The sequence below is a fragment of the Ovis aries genome, chromosome 4 (genome assembly GCF_016772045.2).
Source record: "Ovis aries strain OAR_USU_Benz2616 breed Rambouillet chromosome 4, ARS-UI_Ramb_v3.0, whole genome shotgun sequence".
NCBI classification, from domain to species: domain Eukaryota; kingdom Metazoa; phylum Chordata; class Mammalia; order Artiodactyla; family Bovidae; genus Ovis; species Ovis aries.
This window is the reverse complement of record NC_056057.1, coordinates 15,927,878-15,945,399: the sequence shown is the minus strand read 5'-3', so window position 1 is coordinate 15,945,399 and position 17,522 is coordinate 15,927,878. Positions and strand designations below refer to the sequence as shown.

The 17,522-nt window shown below is 43.7% G+C and overlaps 1 protein-coding gene across 9 annotated transcripts in view; it reads left to right on the top strand.

Annotated features, from left to right (window-relative positions):
* ASNS (asparagine synthetase (glutamine-hydrolyzing)) overlaps nucleotides 1-17,522 on the top strand; it is a 152,252-nt gene that overhangs the window by 74,960 nt on the left and 59,770 nt on the right. The gene's annotated exons all lie outside the window — the stretch shown is intronic.

The window sequence follows — 17,522 nt, the reverse complement described above, 5'->3', positions numbered from 1 at the left end:
TCTGGACAGCTGGACGTAGCAGCAGAAGCAGTGAATCTGGGGTAAGTGGGGAGTATACCAGAGAGATTTTCTGGAAGAATTTCTCTCTGCAACTGGAGATAAAGCTTATAAGCCAATTTATAAGCCAGGTGTAGTAGGATACGAGGGTGGACTTGCTCTGTGTAAAGAATCAGGAACACAGTGTACAGACTCTCAAAGTCTTTAAGTCTCTAAAGGTGATGATTCTCAGAATGATTTCTTTTTTTTTTTAGTTGAGAGTTTCGATGATTATTACTTTGTCAAGAAAATAACCACATTCCTTTATCAAATATGTGTTCAGTGCCTTTTCTGTGCTAGGCACACCATTTGTTACTAGAGATACAAAGATTAAATAGAACATAGTATATGCCTGTGTGAATCAATGTCCTAGATGGAGAAAAGGGTGCATAAATCAAACCCTTTAAAATAAAAGGGTAGCAAAAAAATTATGCTGGATTTGGACACAGTTCTGTGAGTCTGATGTTAACCCTAATGGCATCAACCCTTGTTGATTTCATTTTCCTTCTTCCATTGCTGTATCCTGGACTCTATTTTTTGCATATAATGTAAATTAAATACTCTATTGGTTTGTACTGCTGTTTTCAGGAGAAGGTAGGATTCTTAGCAGGGGAGGCCAGACGGTTCGGATCCTAAACTTAAGAGCAAAGAGCAACTTCTTTGAAGTCTGATGTGTTACTGAACCAGAGAGAATTCTATACAGAGGTTAAGGTAGGCAGAATTGCTACAGTAACTGTTTCTTTTGAAATCTTTTCAGGTTTTCAGCCATGTTGACTGTTTCTACCATACTAAAATTGAGTGAAAATATTTGCTTGACCCGCATCTCTGCTCCCAGTGATAATTATTCAATGTTCTGTCACATCTTCTTTCCTAAATTTGTTGTTCAGTTGCTAAGTTGTGTCTGACTCTCGCAACCCCGTGGACTGTAGCCTGCCAGGCTCCTCTGTCTGTGGGATTTCGCAGGCAAGAATACTGGAGTGGGTTACCATTTTCACCTCCAGGGGATCTTCCTGACCCAGGGATTAAACCAGCAAGCGGAATTTTTACCCCTGAGCCACCAGGGAATCCGAATCACTGAGTAGTGATCTCCAGTCTTTTAAATACCTTTTGCCTCTCCCCTCAATGCATTTATTTGCAGTCTCCATGTGAACTCTTGGGTCCCTTCCCTTTTTCTCATTTCCTGACCCCTCCTTACCAATGTCTCATTATCTCTTTGCTGGTTTATTACACATTTTCCCAGCAGGCTCCCTCAGGCACCACAGTAGAGGGTGCTGAGCTAAACTGTAACATGCTTATTAGAACAGTACTTTATACAAGAAATCAAAACTGTTGCTTTTATAATATCCAGCAAAACTGAGGCAAAGAAAAATAAAAGGGTAGCAAAAAAAAAAGCTGATGAGAAGGGAATGATCTAGGCAGAAGGGAGAAAGTACTAAGACATAAAAGGATATAGATGCTCAAAACCAGCGTGACCAGTGATGTAGTCTGGTGGGTCAGTGATATTTACCAAGCTGATTCAGGGCTTCAGGAGGGTGGCAGATTTGCTAAACAATTACACAGAAACCAGACAGACCCAGGGAGCCCGAAGGTGAAATTAGATTATCCAAGACAAGACGCTGAGCAAGCCCAGCTGCTTGTACACAGTGTTTGTATTTGGAATAACTAAGCTGCAACTGTTATTCCTTCCTCCCAGGCTTCCAGCCTAGGAGTGGAGTTGGGTGAAATGAACACAACAGTTTAAACGTCCGTCTTCTGGTTTACATGATTCAAGACAGGAAGAGTCCGATTTATTTTTAGGGTGGCTCAGTGGCCTGTTCCTCCTGATCTTATCCATGTAAAGTTTGTACATTGAGACCACCTCCTGCCCAGTCTCTAATGGCAGAAACATTAGCATTATTCTGCACCTCCCTGATGTGTTAGACAGCAAGTCTGCACGACTGCCTTCCCTTTAAAAAAAAAAAAAATTATTTACTCTTGGTGGTGCCGGGTCTTCATTCTTGCATGGGCTCTTCTCTAGTTGCGGAGATGGGGCCACTCTTCCCTGTGGTGCAGGGCCTCCTCACTGTAGTGGCTTCTCTTCTTGCAGAGCACAGGCTCCAGGCGCTCGGGCTTCAGTAGCTACAGCTCGCAGGCTCTAGAGTGCAGGCTCAGTAGCCATGGCACCAGGCTTAGTGTCTCCGTGGCATGTGGGATCTTCCCCCACCAGAGATCAAACAGGTGTCCCTTGCACTGCAAAGTGGATTCTTAACCACTGGACCCCTAGGGAAACCCCTGCCTTCCCTCTTCTACTCAGCATGTGCTCCAGTCCCTTCACCCTGCGGTCCACTGGAATGGCTGCCAGAGTCCCGCTTCCGGCCAGCACACCTGGTCCTGCCATCTCCTACTTCAAAACCTGTGCTGTTTTTTGAGTGGTACCTGTGTACCACTCTCAGCCTTGCTTCCTAGAGCCTCTGATGGCTGTCTGACCCCTTCGCTTGTGCTTCCACCACTTATCTCCATAAACTGGAGCTCTAGTAGATGACTCTTTCCAGAAGCTACCAGGACTTTCCATGCTGCACTGTCATTGTTCATGCTTGGAATGTCTCTCCCTTCTATTTTCTGACTGAGAAATGGGTAGTTACTCAGCCACAGTGCAATGCTTCCCAAGTGAGTTTTTCTAAAGATGAGCACCATCAAGGATATAGTATCTTTATTTATAATCTTTTGATTTGAAGGGGCGTTTTTTGCCTCACCTGAAACTGATAGGCATTCATATTTTTGAGTGACAACTGCTAGTAATAGTAAAAAATAAAAAATATCTATATTTATAAGCAGTTCAATATGTATTGAAGTCTTCCCCATGTCACCCTAAGCCCTCTGAAGTCAGAATTGTGGGAGACCGCCGAGGGGAGGGGGAAGCCTCTGATCTGGGTCCTCTCATCTGGTGAGATGATCCTGGCAGCCCCTGGTCTCCCCGGCCTCAGGCAGAATGCCCAGTTCTGTATGTCCATGCAAGGCTCTTCTCTTGTCTTATTTATTTACTCCCTTGTTTTTCTGTAACTTTTTAAAAATCTAAACATTCTAAAGTATTTAATGTCTGTTTTTTGTATGCGTTCTGACATGATATGGTGGCTTCCCTGATGGCTCAAACAGTAAAGCGTCTGCCTGCAATGCAGGAGACCTGGGTCCGATCCCTGGGTCAGGAAGATCCCTTGGAGAAGGAAATGGCAACCCACTCCAGTACTCTTGCCTGGAAAATCCCATGGACAGAGGAGCCTGGTGGGCTACAGTCCATGGGGTTGCCAAGAGTCAGATGTGACTGAGCAATTTCACTTTCTTTCTTTACATGGTATGTATTGTTTGTGGGCAAAAGTTTGACTTATGTAAGTTTATTCAAATGTTACTGTTATCTATCTCATCTTGTTTCTTATGCCTGGATTGCCATTTTGGAAGGAATGGGAAATCCGGTAGCCCTGCAGTGGACATTTATCACATTTTTAATGGAGTACCCACCACATGCTACTCTAATAAGGAAGGAGACAGTTTGATGATGTGGCTAAGAGTGCTGGCTCTGGGTTCTGAATGCCAGTGTTCAAATCCTAGCTTCTTCACTTATTAGCTTCATGGTCTTAGGTAGGTTACTAAATCTCTCTGCCTTTTAGATTTATCGCTTGTAAAGTAGGGACACTTTAGCACATCTCAGAGGTTGCTGTGAGGGTTACATGTGATAAGCATATCTATCTAGGGTGTTCCTCTTACTGGAGAAAAGTCACACTACAGATTGTACCACAAATGTTGATAATTTCCACTCCCTCGTGGATCCTCAGTGATGCTCAGAGACCCCTTGCTGCTGCTGCTGCTGCTGCTGCTGCTAAGTCAGTTCAGTCATGTCTGACTCTGTGCGACCTGATAGATGGCAGCCCACCAGGCTCTGCCATCCCTGGGATTCTCCAGGCAAGAACACTGGAGTGGGTTGCCATTTCTTTCTCCAATGCATGAAAGTGAAAAGTGAAAGTGAAGTCACTCAGTCGTGTCCGACTCTTTGTGATCCCATGAACTGCAGCCCACCAGGCTCCTCCGTCAATGGGGTTTTCCGGGCAAGAGTACTGGAGTGGGTTGCCATTGCCTTCTCCAACACAGACCCCCTTAGTTATAGTTAAATCCTCTTCAGGAGCTTCTTCCTAGGTTTCCTAGGTTCTTCAATCCCTTTATCCCCAGCAGGTTCACATTTACCAGCCTTGCCTCTTATTTATTTATTTACTTATTTTTACTGGAGGATGATTGCTTTACAATGTTGTGTTGATTTCTGCCTCTTATTATTTAAAGCTTAAGTCCTCCACTTACACTGGAAGTTCAAGATTCCTGCACTTGGGAAAATAACATGCCAAAAGGGGTGCAGGCAATAAGGAAGTAAACAAACTATATGGAAAATGTTTTTATCTAACTAGAAATGCTTTGTTTGACAACAACATAATGGGGAATCTTTCATTTGGGTGAAAGGGGAAGCCTTTCTGCAGAGGTGACAGTGAAGCTGAGACAAGGCTGCCATGTGAACAAGCAACAAGACCTAGACAGAAAGACCAGCCTGTGCAGACACCCTTGGAGGAAAAGGAGCTGAAAGTGGGTGAGGAACAGAAGGTCAGCCAGCAACACTGAAATCCAGGAAGTAAGGAGGAAGATAGTAGGAGATCAGACCAGACCAGGCAGTTCAGTGGAGCTTACTGCGGGGAAAGAAATGTTCTTCATCTGGGCTGTACACTGTGGTAACCACCAGCTGCATGTGGCTATTAAATTTAAGATAATGCAGATTACATAAAACCTAAAATTCAGCTTTTCAGTCACACTAGTCACATGTGGTTCCATGAATATAGTGAATGTTAGTTGCTCAGTCATGTCTGACTCTTTGTGACCCCATAGACTGTGGCCTGCCAGGCTCCTCTGCCCATGGAATTCTCCAGGCAAGAATACTGGAATGGTTTGTCATTCCCTTCTCCAGTGGCTCTTCTTGACCCAGGGATTGAACCTGGGTCTCCTGCATTCCCGTCTGAGCCACCAGGGATGGATACAAATATATGTAAAAATTATTAACAAAATATTAAAGAATTCTTTTCCTATTACTAGCATTTCAAATGCTCCCTATAATCCTACCATTTAAATGTGTCCAACAAACATGTTTTTCAAGAAATGGGACTTTTAGTCCTTATATCTGCAGAGATTTATCATTAGTGTGTGTGTGTGTGTGCTCAGTTGTGTCTGGCTCTTTGTGAGTTCATGGACTGTGGTTTGCCAGGCTCCTCTGTCCGTGGGATTTTCCAGGCAAGAATACTGGAGTGGGTTACCATTTCTTACTCCAGGGGATCTTCCTGACCCAGGGATTGAACCATTGTCTCCTGTGGCTCCTGCATTGGCAGGCAGATTCTTTACCACTGAGCTACCTGGGAAGCCCATTTATGGTCAGAGTGATTAAAGGTCCTTGGCCCTGTCTGCCACCTGAATCACTAGGAAACATGGGCATCTGGGCTGTCTAGGCCTAGGCCTCAGGCATATGAACCTCTGTTTTTATGAACTTTTTACTGAAGTGAACACATCATGTCATAAACATGAATTTTTATGAACTGACCAAACTTGGGTAACCAGCACTCGGATCAAGACACAGATTATCACCACCAGCTCAAGGGAGCCATTTGTACCCCAGCCAAAGTTATTACAGTCCAGCCAGAGTTGTCAATATCTTGACTAACATATGGAATTATTTTGCTTTTGGAATTAAAAAAAAAGAACAACTAAATATATACTCTTGTGTTTAGCTTCTCTCCCTCAGTGCTGTGTGAGAGTCATCCATATTGCTGCAGATAGTTCTGATTCATTCATTCTCACTCTTGTATAGTATTTCATTCTGTGAATAAACCTCAGTTTATTTATCCATTTTACTATTGATGAGCACCTAACTAGTTAACAACTGGTATTTGATATCTCTTATATTTGAGACAGGAGTGTGAGCAAGCTCCAGGAGATAGTGAAGGACAGGGAAGCCTGGCATGCTGCAGTCCACAGAGTCACAAAGAGTCAAATAGGACTGAGCAACCAAACAGCAACAATTGAGATCTATTAAAATTAAGAACTTCCATTCAACAAAAGTCACCATTAGGAGAATGAGATGTAAAGAAAAATGTTCTCCATACACACACACACACAAAACAAATGTGTACCCTGAATATAATATATATACATGCTTATTACATATGAATTAGTAGAAAGCCAACTCAAAGAAATACTTGACACATCTCAAAAGAAAATACACAAATAACCAATAAACACATGCTCAACGTCATGAATGGTTCAGGATATGGAAATTAAAATAATCACTGGAATGGTTAAACTATAAAGGACAGAGTCCCAAGTGGTGGTGTGAGGATACAGGACAGTTTGATTCTCACACACTGTTCATGTGAGTGTCGATTTGTACAACCATTTTAGGAACTCTTTGGGATCCCTGGTGGCTCAGCTGGTAGAGAATCTGCCTGCAATGCAGGAGACTCTGATTCAATTCCTGGGTGAGGAAGATCCCCTGGAGAAGAAAATGGAAATCCACTCCAGTGCCCTTGCCTAGGAAATCCCATGGACGGAGGAGGCTGGTGGGCTACAGTCCATGGGGTCACTAAGAGTCAGGCACAACTGAGCAACTAACACTTTACTTGGTAGATCTACAAATGATTGAGCAATTCTGTTCTCCAATGATTTAGCAATTCTAGTCTCAGATTACTCTACAGAGATGGATATATATGTGCCCCCGAGACAAGTATAAGATGTTTTTAGCAGCACAGTTGTTATGGCCCCAAACAAACATCTTTGTGTTTAAAATAACCTACATGTAGATTTTGAGAACTCATTAGGGCTGAGAACCATAGCAATATCAAATGCACTTTTGATAGAATTTTCATTTTCATTTTTATATGCTGACTTAATAGGAAAATTATAAGACATTACTTTTCTCTTTTGCAAGGAATAAGCTAAAATTATGGAAAGGGCTAAAAATAATTTATAAATTTATAATTTATATATTATATAATTTATAATTATAAAATATTGTTTTGGTTGTTAAAATACTAAATGCTTTATGGATTTTTTTCTTATGTGGTAGAATCTTTAAGAAACCTTTGACCCCGATAGTGGAATCAACTATGGGAAGAGGTTAAAGTCAGGAAAAAGTAATAATAATTCTTTAGTAACAAGTCTGTACTCTAATGAGCTTCCCAGGAGGCACTAGTGGTAAAGAACCCGCCTGCCAGTGCAGGGGACAGAAGAGACGTGGGTTTGATTCTAGGGTCAGGAGGATCCCCTGGAAGAGGGCATGGCAACCCACTCTACTGGAGAATCCTGCCTAGAGAATCCCTTGTAGAGAGGAGCCTGGTGGGCTTCCATTCATAGGGTCACGAGAGTCAAACATGACTGAAGCAACTTAGGATGCATGTACACACTTTTTTTTTGAAGTGAAGTGAAGTTGCTCAGTCGTGTCCGACTCTTTGCAACCCTGTGGACTGTAGCCTGCCAGGCACCTCTGTCCATGGGATTCTCCAGGCAAGAATAGTGGAGTGGGTTACCATTTCCTTCTCCAGGGGATCTTCCTGACCCAGGGATTGAACCCAGGTCTCCCGCATTTGAGGCAGACGCTTTAACCTCTGAGCCACCAGGGAAGCCCTTTATTGAAATATAGTTGACATAATATTGTGTTAGTGTCAGGTGTAGAGCAAAGTGATTCAGTCATATATATATATATATATATATATATATATGTTTGATATAACACGATATATTTTCCAAATATTCTCAGTATACTTTGGAGAGATGAAGAGACTGGAGGGCCTCTTTTATACAGCTTAGCCCTCACTTGTATCTTGAGATAAAAAAGGAGGGTGAAAACTATTTCCCCTTCCAGGGAAGCCACCTGTTCTTTGGACATCATCAGGGCAACCATCTTTTCAGGTAAGTCTCTCACTAGAAAGGCTTGAAACCATACTCACAGAAAACTAGTCAATCTAATCACACTAGGACCACAGCCTTGTCTAACTCAATGAAACTAAGCCATGCCCACAGGGCAACCCAAGACGGGCGGGTCATGGTGGAGAGGTCTGACAGAATGTGGTCCACTGGAGAAGGGAATGGCAAACCACTTCAGTATTCTTGCCTTGAGAACCCCATGATCAGTATGAAAAGGCAAAATGATAGGATACTGAAAGAGGAACTCCCCAGGTCAGTAGGTGCCCAATATGCTACTGGAGATCAGTGGAGAAATAACTCCAGAAAGAATGAAAGGATGGAGCCAAAGCAAAAACAATACCCAGCTGTGGATGTGACTGGTGATAGAAGCAAGGTCCGATGCTGTAAAGAGCAATATTGCATAGGAACCAGGAATGTTAGGTCCATGAATCAAGGCAAATTGGAAGTGGTCAAACAAGAGATGGCAAGAGTGAACATTGACATTCTAGGAGTCAGCGAACTAAAATGGACTGGAATGGGTGAATTTAACTCAGATGACCATTATATCTACTACTGCGGGCAGGAATCCCTTAGAAGAAATGGAGTAGCCATCATGGTCAACAAAAGAGTCTGAAATGCAGTGCTTGGATGCAATCTCAAAAACGACAGATGATCTCTGTTCGTTTCCAAGGCAAACCATTCAATATCACGGTAATTCAAGTCTATGCCCCAACCATTAACGCTGAAGAAGCTGAAGTTGAACAGTTCTTTGAAGACCTACAAGACCTTTTAGAACTAACACCCAAAAAGGATGTCCTTTTCATGATAGGGGACTGGAATGCAAAAGTAGGACGTCAAGAAACACCTGGAGTAACAGGCAAATTTGGCCTTGGAATACGGAATGAAGCAGGGCAAAGGCTAATAGAGTTTTGCCAAGAAAATGCACTGGTCATAGCAAACACCCTCTTCCAACAACACAAGGGAAGATTCTACACATGGACATCACCAGATGCTCAACACTGAAATCAGATTGTTTATATTCTTTGCAGCCAAAGATGGAGAAGCTCTATACAGTCAACAAAAACAAGACCAGGAGCTGACTGTGGCTCAGATCATGAACTCCTTATTACCAACTTCAGACTCAAATTGAAGAAAGTAGGGAAAACCTCTAGACCATTCAGGTATGACCTAAATCAAATCCCTTATGATTATACAGTGGAAGTGAGAAATAGATTTAAGGGCCTAGATCTGATAGATAGAGTGCCTGCTGAACTATGGAATGAGGGTCGTGACACTGTACAGGAGACAGGGATCAAGACCAACCCCATGGAAAAGAAATGCAAAAAAGCAAAATGGCTGTCTGGGGAGGCCTTACACATAGCTGTGAAAAGAAGAGAAGTGAAAAGCAAAGGAGAAAAGGAAAGATATAAACATCTGAATGCAGAGTTCCAGAGAATAGCAAGAAGAGATAGGAAAGACTTCTTCAGTGATCAATGCAAAGAAATAGAGGAAAACAACAGAATGGGAAAGACTAGAGATCTCTTCAAGAAAATTAGAGATACCAAGGGAACATTTCATGCAAAGAAGGGCTCAATAAAGGACAGAAATGGTATGGACCTACCAGAAGCAGAAGATATTAAGAAGAGGTGGCAAGAATACACAGAAGAACTGTACAAAAAAGATCTTCACGACCCAGATAATCACAATGGTGTGTTCACTCATCTAGAGCCAAACACCCTGGAATGTGAAGTCAAGTGGGCCTTAGAAAGCATCACTACAAACAAAGCCAGTGGAGGTGATGGAATTCCAGTGGAGCTATTTCAAATCCTGAAAGATGATGCTATGAAAGTGCTGCACTCAATATGCCAGCAAATTTGGAAAACTTATCAGTGGCCACAGGACTGGAAAAGGTCAGTTTTCATTCCAATCCCAAAGAAAGGCAATACCAAAGAATGCTCAAACTACCGCACAATTCCACTCATCTCACACGCTAGTAAAGTAATGCTCAGAATTCTCCAAGCCAGGCTTCAGCAATACGTGAACCGTGAACTCCCTGACATTCAAGCTGGTTTTAAAAAAGGCAGAGGAACCAGAGATCAAATTGCCAACATCCGCTGGATCATGGAAAAGCAAGAGAGTTCCAGAAAAACATCTATTTCTGCTTTATTGACTATGCCAAAGCCTTTGACTGTGTGGATCACAATCAACTGTGGAAAATTCTGAGAGAGATGGGAATACCAGACCACCTGACCTGCCTCTTGAGAAATCTGTATGCAGGTCAGGAAGCAACAGTTAGAACTGGACATGGAACAACAGACTGGTTCCAAATAGGAAAAGGAGTCCATCAAGGCTGTATATTGTCACCCTGCTTATTTAACTTCTATGCAGAGTACATCATGAGAAACACTGGACTGGAAGAAACACAAGCTGGAATCAAGATTGCCAGGAGAAATATCAATCACCTCAGATATGCAGTTGACACCACCCTTATGGCAGAAAGTGAAGAGGAACTAAAAAGCCTCCTGATGAAAGCGAAAGAGGAGAGTGAAAAAGTTGGCTTAAAGCTCAACATTCAGAAAACAAAGATCATGGCATCCGGTCCCATCACTTCATGGGAAATAGATGGGAAACAGTGGAAACAGTGTCAGACTTTCTCTTTTGGGGCTCCAAAATCACTGCAGATGGTGACTGCAGCTATGAAATTAAAAGACGCTTACTCCTTGGAAGAAAAGTTATAACCAATCTAGAGAGCATATTCAAAAGCAGAGACATTACTTTGCCGACTAAGGTCCGTCTAGTCAAGGCTATGGTTTTTCCAGTGGTCATGCATGGATGTGAGAGTTGGACTGTGAAGAAGGCTGAGCACCGAAGAATTGATGCTTTTGAACTGTGGTGTTGGAGAAGACTCTTGAGAGTCCCTCGGACTGAAAGGAGATCCAACCAGTCCATTCTGAAGGAGATCAGCCCTGGGATTTCTTTGGAAGGAATGATGCTAAAGCTGAAACTCCAGTACTTTGGCCACCTCATGCGAAGAGTTGACTCATTGGAAACGACTCTGATGCTGGGAGGGATTGGGGGCAGGAGGAGAAAGGGACGACAGAGGATGAGATGGCTGGATGGCATCACTGACTCTATGGACGCGAGTCTGAGTGAACTCCGGGAGATGGTGATGGACAGGGAGGCCTGGTGTGCTGCGATTCATGGGGTCACAAAGAGTCAGACACGACTGAGCGACTGAACTTAACAGAGAGGCCCCAAGTGCGAGCCAGGCTCTCTACTGGGTGTCTGTCTATGTAGGTGTGCTGAGTTGTAACCAGCTCTTTGCGATGTGATGGACTGTAGCCCACCAGGCTCCTCTATGCATGGGATTTCCCAGGCAAGAATACTGGAGTAGGCAGCCTTTTCCTTCTCCAAGGGATCTTTCTAACTGACCGATGGAATCGGTGGCTTTTGCCTCTCCTGCATAGGCAGGTGGGTTCTTCACCACTGCACCGCCTGGGATTCCCTAATCCTCTTATTAATATTATCCATAGAGGTATTTATGTTACTACCATTTGATGGGTGCAGGAGTTTAGGCTCAGGGAGGCAAGGCCACTTATAGGAAGGTCACACAGCCCCTTGTGACAGAGTCAGATACTCTGGGAAGTGGGTGTTTCTGATACCTGCGATGGAGAAACAGGCAACAGATATTTATCTAGGTTTTTAAAATCATTGTGCTAAGCAGTGGATTAAGTCGGGGTGTCTCGGAAGAGTAGAGAGACCTGAGAATTGGTAGAAGAGGAAACTGAGATCTTGAAAGGGGTGCTGTTTTCTCTGGAGAATAGCGGCCACGATATCTGTAGAGTGGAAGGCAAAGGACTGATTTACTCCTTCTGATTGTGTCTGGACACTGGACAGGAGACAAATAACATACCCAGCTTGAATGAGACTCCTCAAAGTAGGGATGTGCCCTGGGGGAAAAGGTTGTAGTCTAGGTGATGAGTAGTCTGAGAAGATGGAGAATTTCTTTGATAAATAGGAGAGTGGTGGCTAGTATTGTTTGCTGGGACAGGGAGGAGCTGTATGGTGAGGAGGTTGGACATGTTGCTCTAAACGGACCTCTAGTCAGGGGTTCCAGGGGGGAATTGACTTGAGGAGTCAGTGGGTAGGCATAGGGGGCAGATCTGGGTTACCCAGGACTATCCTCGGAGGTAGATGTCAAGGGTAATGATGAGATGAAGACTCTGGGTCAGGACTCTGAATTGATGGCAGTGGCCTTGGCTGCAGGCTTTACACTTAAAAATCCACTTATAAATCCCTCTCAGCTCCCCATCCCTCTCCAGTAATACTCTTAGAACTGACGGGTTCTCAGGCAGATGCTCCAGAGAAGCTGTGTCTTTTTCCTTCCCGCACCAGGGCCTGATGACAGACATCTGATCTTTGGTCAGCTTGCTGTGATAGGCCATTGAGGTGCTACTGGAGCCAAGTGCAAAGGATCTGATCTCAACAGTCCCATCATTTCATGGCAAATAGAAGGGGAAAAAGTGGAAACAGTGGCAGATTTTATTTCTTGGGCTCCAGACTCACAGTGGACAGTGACTGCAACCATGAAATTAAAAGACGCTTGCTCCTTGGAAGAAAGCTATGACAAACCTAGACAATGTATTAAAAAGCAGAGAACATCGCTTTGCCGACAAAGGTCCATCTAGTCAAAGCTGTGGTTTTTCCGGTAGTCATGTATGGGTGTGAGAGTTGGACTGTGAAGGCTGATCACCGAAGAACTGATGTTTTTGAATTGTGGTGTTGGAGAAGACTCTTGCGAGTTCCTTGAACACCTAGGGAATCAAACCAGTCAATCTCTAAAGGAAATCAACCCTGAATATTCATTGGAAGGACTGATGCTGAAGTTCCAATACTTTGGCCACCTGACTCATTTGAAAAGACCCTGATGCTGGGAAAGATTGAGGGCAGCAGGTAAAGGGATGACAGAGGATGAGATGGTTGGATGGCATTACCGACTCAATGGACATGAGTTTGAGCAAGCCCTGGGAGATAGTGAAAGACAGGGAAACCTGATGTTCTGCAGTCCATGGGGTTGCAAAGAGTCAGACACGGCTTAGCGGCTGAACAACAGCAATGAAGCTGCGAAGGGCACCTGCCAAATCATGTTAGGACCATTTATCAAGCACTTGCCCTGTGCTGGACATTATAATTTATGCTTTTCAGTCATTTCTCTTCACCTGTATACCTCACAACAATTTTTCAGTGTGAATATTTTAATTTCATTTAGCAGTTGGTATGCTTAGGATAAGCGAGGGGAAAATTTGCTGGAGGTCCCCAAACCTGTAAATAGCAGAGGCTGGGTTTAACTTCGTTTGTGTGATTCTAAAGACGGTGTTCTCTCTGACTGACACCTGGGCTGTCAGGTTTCAGGCTGGAGAAAAGGGTCTAAGCGTGTAGTCTACACACCAGTCCTGGGAGCTCTTTGGTTGGAATGAGTGAATAGATCTCAGATCCTGCACCCCTTGAGGGTGATATTGTCCACAAGGAGGCGGCAAAACACAGGTATTACAGTGTTTTGTGGCCCTAACCAAGGGCCGGAGTAGGTGTGATTATTAACATCTCGTAGGGGAGGGAGAAAAAAAAGAGGTCTAACAATGCTCCTTGGGGGTGGGGTAGGGAGTCCCTCAGTCGTGTGTCCAACTCTTTGTGACCCTATTGGCTGTGTACCCTGCCAGGCTCCTCTATCCATGGGATTTCCCAGGCAAGAACAGTGGAGTGGGTTACCATCTCCTCCTCTAGGGGATCTTCCCTACCCACAGACTGAACCCATGTCTCGTACGTCTCCTGCATTGGCAGACAGATTCTTTACCGCTGAACCACCTGGGATGCTGTTTCTTTCCTCCTACCTCTGGGCTTTCTTTCAAGGTAGGAAGAAGTTCCCACTTTCATTCCCCACACTATGATCTCACATCCTCAGCTGCATTCTGTGAAGCTCAGGAGCATTGTGAGTAATCTATATTTTAAGAGGATCACTTGGCAGCAACTTATCTAGAATAAATTCTCCAGGAGCAAGGGAGGAAGTAAAGAAGCTGTTAAAGTGGTTTTCTGAGAGAGACATGCTGGTAACTTCAACAAGCAGGTAGCAGAAGTGGAGGAGACAAGAAGAGTTGAGTTTGGGATTGATTTTGGTTTGCAGTTGCTGATGAACTGGATTGGGTAAATGAAAGAGGATGACTTGGCCTTTTGAGTTTAAACACACACTTTAGTTTGTTAATATGGTTAATTACATTCTATTTTTAATCCAGGTTAGTTTCTCCCTGTTACAATTGTGCAACATTTTGGGTAATTAAACTTTCAAAGCTCTAGGAGTGCGTGAGCACTCAACTCATACCGCTCTTCATCCTGTGCTGTGACTGATTTATCATATATGCCAAATCCAAGTTTTGTGTTCAGCCCTGATTCTCTTGAATCACCTGGAATTATGATTTTGACCCACTTTCTGCTTGTTAGAACTCAGTGGTCACAAGTCTCTTGGGAAAAGTAGGATTTCTCAACCTTAGCACCCCTGACATTTTGGATGACATAGTTCTTTGTCACCGGAGGGGTGTCCTATACATTGCAGGGTGTTTAGCAGCATCCTTGGCCTCTACTGTGTTTTGACAACCCAAAATGTTTCCAGATACTGATAACTACCCTCTGGAGGGTGAAACTGCCCCAGGTTGAAGACTAGCTAGGCCTGGGAGGAGGATAGAGAACACTTACTAGACAACCAGAAATGACAAGGAGACCAGTGTCCTCCTTTCTTCTGAGGGACTTTGGGCCCATGAACTGGCTTAAATCTGGCAGTTGGTTGAGGGTCCACAGTTCTTCATTTCTGACTCAGGTATGACTTATTTTTGCCACCGCTACTTACTCTAATCAAGCTGGACATTGGAAAGGCCATCACCTATTTCAGTCCTGGGGGCATTACGACCAACCATCAAAAGTCAAAGGTCTCCATGGCTCAGACTCTTTTGATTTCTTTTGGTTCTCTGCCTACATCTTACTTGTCTTCTGTGATTTTGTTGTTGTTCAGTTGCTCGATCGTGTCCGACTCTTTGCGACCCCATGGACTGCAGCACACCAGGCTTTCCGGTGCTTCACCATCTCCCAGAGTTTGCTCAGACTCATGTCTATTGAGCTGGTGATGCCATCCAACCATCTCGTCCACTGTGGTCTCCTTCTCCTCCTGTCTCAATCTTTTCCAGCATCAGGGTCTTTTCTAATGAGTCGCCTCTTCGCTTGAGGTGGCCAAAGTATTGGAGCTTCAGCTTCAGCATCACTCCTTCCAATGAATATTCAGGACTGATTTCCTTTAGAAATTGACTGGTTTGATCTCCTTGCTGTTCAAGGAACTCTCAAGAATCTTCTCTAACACCACAGGTAAAAAGCATCAATTCTTCAGCACTCAGCCTTCTCTATGGTCCAACTCTCACATCCATACATGACTACTGGAAAAACCATAGCTTTGACTATATGAATCTTTGTTGGCAAAGTAATGTCTCTGCTTTTAATATGCTCTCTAGGTTGGTCATAGCTTTTCTTCCAAGGAGCTAGTGTCTTAACTTCATGGCTGCAGTCACCACCTGCAATGATTTTGGAGACCAAGAAAATAAAGTCTATCACTGTTTCTATTGTTTCCCCATCTATTTGCCATGAAGTGATGGGACTAGATGCCATGATCTTAGCTTTTTTAGTGTTGAATTTTAAGCCAGCTTTTTCACTTTCCTTTTTTACTTCCATCAGGAGGCTCTTTAGTTCTTCTTCACTTTCTGCCATAAGGGTGGTGTCATCTGCATATCTGAGGTTATTGATATTTCTCCCAGCAATCTTGATCCTAGCTTGTGCTTCATCTAGCCTGGCATTTCGAATGATGTACTCTGCATATAAGTTAAATAAGCAGGGTGACAATATACAGCCTTGATGTACTCCTTTCCCAATTTGGAACCAATTTATTGTTCCATGTCCAGTTCTGACTGTTACTTCTTGACCTGCATACAGGTTTCTCAGGAGGCAGGTAAGATCGTTTGGTACTCCCATCTCTTTAAGAACTTTCCATAGTTTGTTGTGATTCACACAGCCAAAGGCTTTAAGTTCAGTTCATTCGCTCAGTCATGTTTGATTCTTTGCGACCCCGTGGACTGCAGCATGCCAGGCTTCCCTGTCCATCACCAACTCCCAGAGCCTACTCAAACTCATGTCCATCGCATCGCTGATGCCATCCAGCCATCTCATCCTCTGTCATCCCCTTTTCCTCCTGCCTTCAATCTTTCCCAGCATCAGGGTTTTTTCTAGTGAGTCAATTTTTCACATCAGGTCGCCAAAATATTGGAACTTCAGCTTCAGCATCAGTCCTTCCAATGAATATTCAGGGTTGATTTCCTTTAGGATGAACTGGTTGGATCTCCTTGTAGTCTAAGGGACTCTCAAGAGTCTTCTCCAACATCAGAGTTCAAAAGCAACAGTTCTTCAGTGCTCATTTTTCTATAATCCAACTCTCATATCCATGCATGACTACTGGGAAAAAAAAAAAAGGTTATCCATACATGACTACTTTTGAGTAAAGTCAAAGGCTTTAGTGTAGTCAATGAAGCAGAAGTAGATGTCTTTCTGAAATTCTCTTGCTTTTTCTGTGATCCAACAAATGTTAGTAATTTCATCTCTGGTTCCTCTGCCTTTTCTAAATCCAGCTTGAACATCTGGAATTTCTCGGTTCACATACTGTTGAAGCCTAACTTGGAGAATTTTGAGCATTACTTTGCTAGCATGTGCTGCTGCTGCTGCAAAGTCACTTCAGTCGTGTCTGACTCTATGCAGCCCCACAGACGGCAGCCCACCAGGCTCCTCCATCCCTGGGATTCTCCAGGCAAGAACACTGGCGTGGGTTGCCATTTCCTTCTCCAGTGCATGAAAGTGAAAAGTGAAAGTGAAGTCACTCAGTCGTGTCCGACCCTCAGCGACCCCCATGGACTGCAGCCTTCCAGGCTCCTCCATCCATGGGATTTTCCAGGCAAGAGTACTGGAGTGGGGTGCCATTGCCTTCTCCTTGCTAGCATGTGAGATGAGTGCAATTGTGTGGTAGTTTGAACATTCTTTGACATTGTCTTTCTTTGGGATTGGGATGAAAACTGACCTTTTCCAGTCCTGTGGCCACTGCTGAGTTTTCCAAATTTGCTGACATATTGAGTGCAGCACTTTAACAACATTATCTTTTAGGATTTGTAATAAACGATGGGATTAAATGCTACCAGTTGGCTCCTACCACCCCAGAATCATCTTATCCCTGTTGAATTCAGAGGCTCTAGTTTAATAGCAGCACTTCCCCGTATCATTTCTAACTTTTTAGAGAACAGCCACCATAGCACTCCTTATAGAAGCTGTAATTCCTTCCCCAGTGCATTTCTCAAAGCCATAGTGGAAGGAGTATCCTCTGAACCATTCTGGGGACATAGTTAGAGATATCTGAACAAGTAGTGCATAATAAATCCACTTAAGCATGTCATTTTTTC